At 37.4% G+C, this 11142-nt stretch overlaps 1 long non-coding RNA gene across 1 annotated transcript; it reads right to left on the bottom strand.

Moving 5' to 3' along the window:
• Nucleotides 1–9189: 9189 nt before the first annotated feature.
• Nucleotides 9190–10720, bottom strand: LOC135118680 (uncharacterized). Its single transcript, XR_010277712.1, has 4 exons — nucleotides 10414–10720; nucleotides 9964–10035; nucleotides 9739–9821; nucleotides 9190–9305 (listed from the first exon to the last, which is right to left on the bottom strand). It is a non-coding gene; the product is annotated as an uncharacterized LOC135118680 (long non-coding RNA).
• Nucleotides 10721–11142: the final 422 nt, after the last annotated feature.

Raw genomic sequence — 11142 nt, 5'->3', positions numbered from 1 at the left:
CAAAACAAAAGAACCGCCATCTTGAAGTGTTGTTCAAAGGAAAGAGGTTTTTTAGTTACACTCTAGAGGATTGGGAATGTGTGTATTTTTATGTGAGTCCTTTTATCCTTTTCGGAGGTTTTAAGGAATATTTAAGTAGGTACCAACTTGTATTCCCCGATAAAAACGTATAACGGTGAATGAGTAAATGAAAGAATTCATCAGTCATTTTTCCGAACTTTTCTGTGCAACTAAGTGGCGGCGTTTTGTGGTTCCGGACCGTGTGTGAGAGCCTTAGTACAAAAAGAATCGTAGCTGTTAACACCAACAACCTAAAAACCAGGACCATCATCATCTTCCTGTCCTGTTCCCAAGTCATTTGGGGTCGGCGCAACATGTCTTTTTCTTCCACTCCTCTCTGTCAGACGTCATGCTTACATACAGTCCCTTCTGCTTCATGTCCTCTTTTAGGCAATCGATCCATCTTTTCCTCGGTCTACCTCTACCTCTCCATCCTTCCACATTCATACTTAGCTCAGGGTTTCTCTGATAAACTCATTCCTCACTTTGTCCATTCTGGTAACCCCACACATCCATCTCAACGTTCTCATCTCTGCTACATGCACTCTTCTCTCATCCTTCTTTTTCAATTCCCAACACTCTGATCCATACAGGACGACAGGTCCAAAAACCAGGACCATCCAAACAATAAAAAAAATTCAGACAATATACTCGTACATACTTAAATAAAAACATTATTCAATCTAAAATCCTCGAAGTTAGGTACATACCTTCTTAAACATTTATTTTTCGCAAACACTAAGAAGTAAAACTAAGTTAGATTAGTAAGTTAGTGGCTGCCACAACTTAGATAATTAGCCGTGCTAATTACTTAACTAGCATCCGTATAAGCTAACGAGTTTGTTGGGGTTCAACGCGTCACAAGAAAAATTAAATCTTCATAAACTTTGCAGATACTTCCATCCCTCTTTAATAACCAAGTACTTTATATTAGAATATTTTCAGAAATCATTTTTACTTAGACGATCTATATGTCTAAAACTATTTGATTTAAAACACCTGGCAACATAATTATGTCGGAGGCGAACATCAGGATGGCACTATCGTCCGACATCAGTTAGGGTAATGAAGCAAAGAGATAACTCAAAGAAACTCAAAATTCAAACGAACTCAAAAGTCAAACGTTTATTCAAATTAGTCAGAACAAAAGACAGCCCCCAAAACGCCCGCCCTTCGCCACTTCCTATGTGTTTTGGCTTGGGGAGAAGAAGTGGCGGAACAAACTCCCCAGCAACACATGTCTGTCTGTTAGGTTAGAAGAACCTTTACACTTTAATTTCAAAAGACACTTTACACACTTTACAATATGGATCTACAACAGTACTACAACACTAGGCAATAACACTAGGTACACTACACGTAACGAAAGGCAGTATCGAGATGTGCGCAGCACGACGACTCGACCAAGACTGAGCTCCGCGGACGCCACGCCGACCACCACTACTCTGCCAAGCGCGCCAAAATGTTGTTTCACCGGAAACGCCACCAGAGGGCGCGCTTGCGTGACGTTTAGTGTCCGTACTATTGACAGTCTCCGACAATTATATAAGCACCTGGGAAAAGATAAATAAGCCTAAATTAAACAATTTGAAGCTGTATATCTATTAGGTTTAGAAAGATTAAATTATTTATGTAGGTATCTGTATTATATCCCCAGATAACTTTTTTTTAACGACGTCAAAAATCATCAAATGATCCCTCCCGCTGTGGGTTAGCAGCGGTGAGGGAGTGTCAGACTCTTACTGACTAAAAACCATCGTGATCCATCGTAGGCCTTTTATGTATCAGGGCCGCAGCCCCTTCATCAGATAACTAAGGCCCATTTAAAACATAGATACAATAAGTACAAAATAATAATATAAAATTCTATAAGTACATAAACAATTTAAACTTTCTAAACCTAAAAACTACAGCGCTAAACAAGATTATACAATTTAACAGCGTCGGTGGCGCACCTAACCCATCTCAAGTAGATGACTATCTGAATATTCGTATACTTAAATTCTAATTTCTAAAAAGCCGCAGAATGTACCAAAGACACGAAAGAACTGTAAATAAAATCCTAATTGGGCAAACCGAAAGCTTTTTCCAACCACTTAGCCACTAAAAGCGAAATCATCGAACTATCGTTTGCAAATATGTCAAAAAAACTTGCCTTGAAATCACAGATAGGTCAAATTAAGTGTTAACAAACATCGTTCAACGCTTCAAACTTATACAATATTTACTACCACCACACACTGACAGCCACTACGCAGCCAATTTATGCTGAATAATTCAAAACACTCGAATTTCAAAGTTCACTCAAAGTCGAAACGGTCATTTACAATTTAGCAGCATTATAGCGAGTAACCCCGGTGAGACCGGAATGTGGGGCCGCCGTGAGTGAGTGAGTGACTGAATAATGAATGAGTGAGCGGTGCTAATGCGAATGTCAACGGGGTGGAAATGGAGGGAAAAAATATGGTCTTGCTACGTTCTTGATTTTTATGATGTTTCTTGTATCATATTTTTGATTGTACCTTGATTTAAGGACACATTGTTCTCGTGTGGAATACCGTGTCAATTATTCTTAATAAAATTTGTTTGATGTCAGTGCAATTTTAAGAAAAACAGCTGTTCATTATAAATTAAAACCTATAAATTAAAATAAATATATAATTTTTTTGTTGTTCCTAAATCATGTTTGGACAAATAGTAGGTTTAAGGAAAATTATAGTAGTATAGAATTTTCTACTACTCACATTACGCAAGTTAGTCCAAATCTTATCATACACAAATAAATAATGACAATTAAAATATATTATTCTCTCTGTTACCACAAATTCGCCAATTAAGAGGAAACTAAACTTAAATTATCTGAGATCGAAATAGGAATAATTAGTTTATATCAAATCTAATACCTGAATGTCTTGCCAGAGGATTGTAAGGCTGGCTGCAAACGCACGATTTTCTTTCCGAGTTAACTAGTTTTGTCTTAGTTTTACCTTCTATGCATTTATTGCTTGCATTATGTTTTACTTCACCTTCGCATAGTGTTTTTTTCATACTTTGAAATGGATCACAATTTAAGATAGCAAATATTATTCTTTGGTTGTAAGAAAAACTTACCTACCCTAGGTTAAACCTGTCTCTGTAAGTACATAATCATTCTCCGTCGTACCACAAAAACTGTTAAACGTCTGTTGAACACTTCTCTAAAAAAATGACAGATTATGACATTAAAATAAGGTGCTTTTTGCACCCACAATTTTTTAGACAAATATTCAACAGATGTTTATTTTTTCTAGTAAGGATGTCTAGTGTCTGTGTTAACCTGTTCCTAGTAAATTATTCGATTTCCATAAAAATAAAATGCCACGAAACGTTCGGAAAAAAATAATATCGACGTAAACGAAACCGACTTTGAATTGTTTTTAATTTTAAATGTTTTTCACGACTAGCGTTACTCTCCTTGATAGTTGGGTATTAAGGGTATTTTTTTCTCTATAATACAACCTTATTAATAAAATAACCAGAACTTGAAAAATACTATGCTAAAAACAGCTTCAAAATTGGTTCTACCAAACGTGTGATAATAACGCACAAATATACAAGACAAACCTCTTTTTTTAATTCGGTTTATAAATTAGTTTGAAATTCATGTTTTCAAAAACTCGTGGTTCATATGCAACCGACCTAAGCCAGTAATGATTTTATACAATTGTTAGTGCTCTGAGCTAAGACTACTGAACCCTTCGGCACAAAGGGGACTATGTTTCATCATCTGACTGCGCCTGCCTTTGTCCCCTAGAAATATTGTTACATAGTCTTATATATATACATAGTATATCTATACTATCTATCTATACCTAAGATTAATTTTATTTTGCTTTTCAGTGTTTTTGGGAGTTGGTTTTTAGTTTTTTTAAAGTTTTTTAATTTATATAATTTATATAATTTAAAGTTTTTTAATTTTTAGCTTTTCAGTGACAAGCTTAGTTGTCACTATCCGGTGTACACCGGACACGATTGTTTCGGGAGGTATCTTGTATAAGTATAACTTGGACACCAATGACTGTGTTTCGGAGTTCGCGTTATACTGTATGTCCCGTCTGTCATTGAACATCCTTTTCAGTCATTATGAATAGTCAGAATCTGTCACCATCTGTCATTATGAATGCCAGTAAATCTGTCACCAGTCTTACCTTGGGGTATTGGGTTGCCCGGGTAACTGGATTAATCCTGGCTATCATTTTTATATCTTTGGCAATCGTTATGAGTAGTCGGAAGCCAGAACAACCAGTTGGACGACCAGTATTACTAAGGGTAGTCGTATTAGGGTGACTAAGTAACTAACATGAAGAGGTTAGTTATGCCGACTCCAACATAATTGGGAAAAGACTGCTGACTATGTTAAGTTTGGAAGTAGTTTCCTAATAAGATTTAGACGTAGCCTTCTCGTTAAGTCACTACGCGTCTGAATGTTGCTAGCCAATCTAGTTGCAATTTGATTTTATTTGCTCTAGAAGAATGTTATTACGTGTCCAGGATACCTTACACGTTACCTTAAATATACCTTAGCTAAAAGTAACTTTATGAAACATATTTCAAAAAATGAAACTATGAACGAAGAGGAACAGTGACGTTACATCGAAATTTTCCGGATGGTGGACACTCCATATTTATGCAGCATGATCTTTGTTGGATAAATTAAGACCACAATAGTGAAAGTAACTTTATTAAACGTATTTAAAAAAATAAGACTTGTATGTACGACGAGTCATAGCGACGTCATATCGACAATTTCAGGAATCAAGCATTCAAAAACGCAGCAGTTCCAAACTTTGCGCATTAGAAAAGTTTGTCGGACTCATCGTAAGAAAGGCACTCGCAAAGTCTTTGTATGCGTGAGGACCGGCCTGAGGACTATTTCTTATTAGCAGTTTGTTTTAGAAAGTCACCAGATTTAATAAAACGACAGTTGGACGGTGACTATTCATTTATTTGTTATTTATTTTAACAACCTTTTTAATATTTTCATACAATCTCAACAATTTTTGGCTGACTTCCCAACTAGCAAACTTTTTTTAAATCACAAAATAATAAAAATACATAGATGACTGAGTAAGGGTAAAATTTCATCAAATGTGATCGAATAGTTTCTCCGAAAGAGGTCGAATTTGCAATTATAAGGCTCCTCCATCATCCAAGAAACCAACCCTTCTTTTTCGTTGTCGTCGTGGTTTTCTTTTTCGTTGTCGTTGTCGTCGTCGTCGTCGTCGTCGTCGTTGTCGTTGTCGGGAGTGGCCTTCTCGGCTTCTTCGTTGAAGTCGTCAGTTGCGGGGGTTTAAATGTTCCTTTATGGAATTTGAAGATCATTTTGTTTTTACCGTATAGGGGATATTGAGGATCTTTGATCATACCCACATACTTGTGTCTGATTACAATATACGGTTCGATTTCAGGATAAGGTGCAGCTTCATTAAGAAATATATACGCTTGACCTGGGTCTATGGCTTGAGGTTCTTTGCCGTATACACCAACGTGAAAGTCTACCCTTGAGAAGAATTCTATTTCTACGAAGAAGTCAATATCCAAGTATTGGAAGCCGGCTATGCAGAGTCCGCCTGCTCCGGTGCACCACCTCCGAAGGTTCACAATAGGTACAGCACCTGCCGGGTCCTCACCGCTTGTAGCTTTGAAGAGTATGCATGTGTATTCAAAAGCAGATACTATGCTAAGCTGAGAAAAAAAAGGAAAAATATCAATCTGACATATAATATACACACTATTTTTGTAAAGTTATGAGTAACTGCTGTTATAAAGTGTTTTTTGTTTGGTTGTTTAATACTGATCATCATCTGCCTAGCCTTATCCCAACCTCTTTTGCAAAAAAAAACGGGCACCTATGCGAAATCTTAGTTTTAAGGACTTTATGTGTAGTTCAAGGGGTTTTAATGATTGTAGTATGTTTCTAGCATCAAAAGGGTTAGCCATGAATGCGTGAGAGTCTATTCTAAATTTGAATTTTGTACAATTGCTAAGAAATTGGTTAAACCTTGTTTTGGACTAATTGCTGGCAGAATGTTCATGGGTGTTTAGAAAAGTTTTTGAAGTGATTTTCAGGAAAATGATAATGCAGTTTTAAATAATGATTAATGTACCTTTTTGTTAGATCAAAACATTTTTGAAAAGCTATGCGTATTTGTTAAAATTTTCACCTGGTCTAAATGGTCTACACTGATGATTGATGGCAATGTTAAGAGTTTCGGTATTTTGGTGTGAAGCGTTCTATTGTTTAGATATTGTACCCATATGTTTTAAAATATCGCTTTTTCACAATTAAACACTATTTAGAGGAGTATCAGTACCTTGGGTTGCGACAAAACCAATTTAAAGTAAGCAGTGCCGATCACAACTCGTCTCTTATCAGACTTTGACATTTAAAAAATACCAAATTTTGTGATAAATGTTAAAAATAACCACATAAAAATTATGAGGAGGGTTAAAGCTATCTGAAAAGTCAAATTATTGCCGCGTTGAAGCTCTCGATAACTCCATAGGTATCGGGTTACTAAATGATGATTTGGCTGAAAGGGAGTCAAGAATTCAAAATTATTGGCCAAACGTATGTTTGTTAAGAAATGAGCAGATAGCTAATTATTGTTATGATTTAAGCAGGAAAGTGCTGTGGATGCCAGAAAACCTCGGTGCAGGCAAGTTTATTTAATAAAATGTCCGTGGGATGAAAACACGCTATTTGAACGCTCAGACTCATAGATCTTTAGAGGTCTACGGAGTATCCCAAGAGACGAGGTTGTTTAAAAATCAGTGATTACGAGACCTTAAGACCTCGTGCTCACAGTCTATGCGCTGTTTTCTGTATTTTGTAGAATTTCAAGACTTTTAAAAATGTCAAAGTCTGATAGGAGACGAGTTGTGATCGGCACTGCTTACTTTAAATTGATTTTGTTGCAGCCCAAGGTACTGATACTCCTCTAAATAGTGTTTAATTATGAAAAAGCGATCTTTTAAAACACATGGGTACAGCATCTAAACAATAGAACGCTTCACACCAAAATACCGAAACTCTTAACATTGCCATCAATCATCAGTATAGACCATTTAGAGCAGGTGAAAATTTTAACAAATACACATAGCTTTTCAAAAATGTTTTGATCTAACAAAAAGGTACATTAATCATTATTGAAAACTGCATTATCATTTTCCTGAAAATCACTTCAAAAACTTTTCAAAACACCCATGAACATTCTGCCAGCAATTAGTCCAAAACAAGGTTTAACCAATTTCTTAGCAATTGTACAAAATTCAAATTTAGAATAGACTCTCACGCATTCTTGGCTAACCCTTTTGATGCTAGAAACATACTACAATCATTAAAACCCCTTGAAATACACATAAATTAAAACTAAGATTTCGCATAGGTGCCCGTTTTTTTTGCAAAAGAGTTTATATTGGGGTCAGCTTGCCGTCTCACACGATGCAGCTGAGTACGGGTTTTTTACATGGAGCAACCGCCCCTCTGACCTACTCCATCCAGTTATCAGGGCGACCCCATACACGATACGCTTAAGGACAGCCAAACATGTTCAAAAGACAGCTGGGACAAGCCAATTTGACGTGCCTACCGAAAAACGGAGGAAGTCATCAGAACAAGATCCATCCACGGACAATCCAATTGATCAACCCGTGTTGTTTTTAGTGCCTTAGGCCAGGATGGTAAGGATGTCAATAGAGACTTACGTTGTATACTAGTTTTCCGCTGTTTATCAAATTGATGTTGTCAGTGAAAATTTCATATTTCATTTCTTCCCTATCGCAGTCGCCGAAACGCTGTAAGTTAGATGTGGCTGAAAATCAAATTATTACTTCATTTAGTACATACTAGTTATAAATTTATTTCTTTAACCAGTTTCAACCAAAGAAATTGCTTCTCTCAACCGAAATAAATGGAGCTTTATAAAATGACGTTATACCTGATAGCGTTACAAACTGCCAACTTACTTCCGAATATTGAGAAGCACACCACGTGTCAGAGAGTTTTCACATCCGATCAGATAGCGATATCGCTCTCACCGCCACATTTGGTCGGTATGGCAACACTGCACCAGTTATTGTGTAAGTGCCATCTAAGGGGATCGGTGTTCTCCATGGTGCCATAACAGAATCTATATGTAACACAGCCCTATGTTTTCTTTAGGCTAAAGTTCTGTCCGTTATAATGTTTAAGTTTGTGCGTTGCAATAGACTTTGATGAAACTTGGCAGTAATATAGCTCATATATCAGAATGACATACAGGCTGTCCAAAAGTAGTATCGACAACATAAGCTAGTGATGCTCAAGAACTCACTTCTTCTTAATATGAGGTGGTTTGGGGCGATCTTAGTAACGGCTGGCCTGCCAATCAAGTCTACACTTCGTCGCACCCAGTCGTGATACATACTGTAATCCAAGAACCTGGCCGGTGCTTGACAACCCGGTCCGTAAATACCGAAACCCAACTGAAAGACAACAAAAACAATGATTACGGCCTGGCCAGCTCGTTACTGGCTCTCCCATGGTCCACGCGGGCAGCGGGCTGTAGGCAGCGTGACTACAGGTGCGCGCGGGATAGTCTTGCAGCTGTCACCGTGCCGCTCCCCGCTGGACCATGGGAGTGTCACTAACGACCTGGCCAGCCTCTAGTTTTTTTTTAATTCACGAAAATGGGTGAGCCACACATTTGACTGCCTTTGCCTAGGGCCACTTGATAAGATTCGCTGTCAGGTTTCCAGTAAAAACTGCTAAAACTTATTTCATAGAGATGCAACTCCAAGGTTCTTGCCCGTTCTTCATAGGAAGCTACTTTTAGAATGGGTCACTAAATTCATCATTATTGAATTAGATAATAATATATTTTTGATTTACATCAGTGCTTCTTGATTGATTGATTGTAACATGATTTTGATGTTACAATGAATCAATTAAAAAATAACTATTGCGCAGCGACCGGTAATGAACCTAGGCTTTGCACATTAGAATGGCACCCTATGCTACCATTCCTTTCTGCCAGCGCCATCCTGGTCGTGCAGATATGTCCTCCCCCCTCCTTACGCCGCTACTAAGGTGGATGGTTAGTTACCAGTCTCCAGCGGCGATCAATCTTGACCACTAGGATGGCTCCGCTCCGCCACACGCAATGTCCTCCCGTAACACTTTGACCGCAGGCCGTATGCATCGGCCACATTGTATCTAAGTCCAGCTGTGAACATAAGTAGGTACAAGTCGTCAAGGAAAAACCTAATAGAGATAAAAGAAAAAAAAAACATTTATTCAAAGTATTATGAAAATCAGCATTTTTTGAAGGTCAAATTTACAAAAGATAGTCCTCAATACGCCCACTTCTTTTGTGTTTTTTCTGTGAAGAAGTGGTGACAATGTAAAGAAATCTAAGGTAACTAATGTAATCATGTTGCAAGGACGTAATAATATGATATTGTCGAACTTATCTGATGATGGAGCCGGAAGAGATGATCTAGAACTTCATGATGGACATAGTATCATAGCTGTCTTGAACTCGTTAGTAGTCTTAATGATTTTTACGTAATGCACTTCTAAAAGAGTGTGTGAGATTTTTCCTCTTTAAATGGATACTTGAAATAGCAAAAACAAAAACGAATTTCTCAAATACTAACCCCTGATCTCCTGTAAAAAATCTTGCAATCTTCGGGAGATACATATTTCATTTTATGAATCCGAACAGTGGATTGAGCGCAGTCTAGAAAATTAAGAACGTTATATAATGTCGATTTGGCAACTTAGTCAAAGTCAATTATTTAAATCAAATTATTGAACCTACTTGTACTCCTAGATATAAATAAAAAGCAATAGGAAAATAATATTAAAAGCTGCCTACTTACTTTCAGACAATATCATTGCATAAAATGTTTGATTCGCGAAGTGTGTCGGTGGTGGACAGATGGGACGCAATGCTGGAAACAATATATAGCCTGTTTTCACAAAAAAGCTTACTTGATATGTGTTGAAATCAGGTAAGAGAATTTCTGGTATACCCGACATAACTAGGAACAAGAATTTTGTAGCGGTGGTTACTAGAAATCACACTGTCAGCCAAAACTGGTGATTGTTAGTTTATTTTGAAGGTAATCGTGAATTCGAACAAACTTTTTACCCGGTCTGCCACCGGCAAGTGGTGGAACAAACTTATGGTGACTAATAGTACCGCAGTGGAAGAAAAAATGTTCGGCCTTGTGATTCAATTCAATGTATTGATTCTAAAAAGGCACAAGTCGTTCATTCAAATAGCAGCTTCAGCCAGTTGACTGACATATGGATGATATAACACTTACGCATTCTCAAATAATCAGTTTCTAATTGTATCATGGCTAGGGTGCTGTAGGAGCCTCTCCGGTAGTCAGGGTGGAAGGAGTAGTCCCGGACACCGATCGACTCCCCGCTGCAGTTTCGGCCAATGACCACGCGAGCTCGGGCCCTGGCCAAAACAATTACTATATTATAGATAACTATACTCCATTCAAAATAACATTAGAAATTTGAGTAAACCTTTTTTACTGTTTGTTCAACCGATTTTGACTTCTATTGCGTTAGTAGTATGATTAATGGCGGCTGCAGTAAATACTTGGTATTGTAACCACTATTTTGCCTACTTAATTCCGTTCTTTCGTCTACGGAATAGAAGTCAAAATCGGTTGAACAAACAGTAAAAAAGGTTTACTTAAATTTCTAATGTTATTTTGAATGGAGTATAGATGTTCTTCGCCGCTCCATGGTCCACGGGGTATGTAGCAGTCAAGATAGATAAGGTGCCTCCCAACCATTATTCCTTTCGAGTTAAATATTTAAATAAGTAAGAAACATGTAAATTAAATCTTATATTTACCTGAAGTCATCTTTAGGCAACTCGTCTATTTCAGTAGCAGCTCCGAGTGCTATCTGTCTTGTCACGAGCACCACGGCTACTGTGTAACGCTTAGAACCTAAAAGTAAATTCATCTTCATCATTGTCATGTTTTTTAATAGATACCTACAGCAATGATCTCAAGAACTCAATCAGTCAA

This window comes from Helicoverpa armigera, chromosome 24 (genome assembly GCF_030705265.1).
Source record: "Helicoverpa armigera isolate CAAS_96S chromosome 24, ASM3070526v1, whole genome shotgun sequence".
In the NCBI taxonomy this organism is placed as follows: Eukaryota; Metazoa; Arthropoda; class Insecta; order Lepidoptera; family Noctuidae; genus Helicoverpa; species Helicoverpa armigera.
The sequence above is the reverse complement of the archived record's forward strand: the minus strand, read 5'-3'. Positions and strand labels throughout refer to the sequence as shown.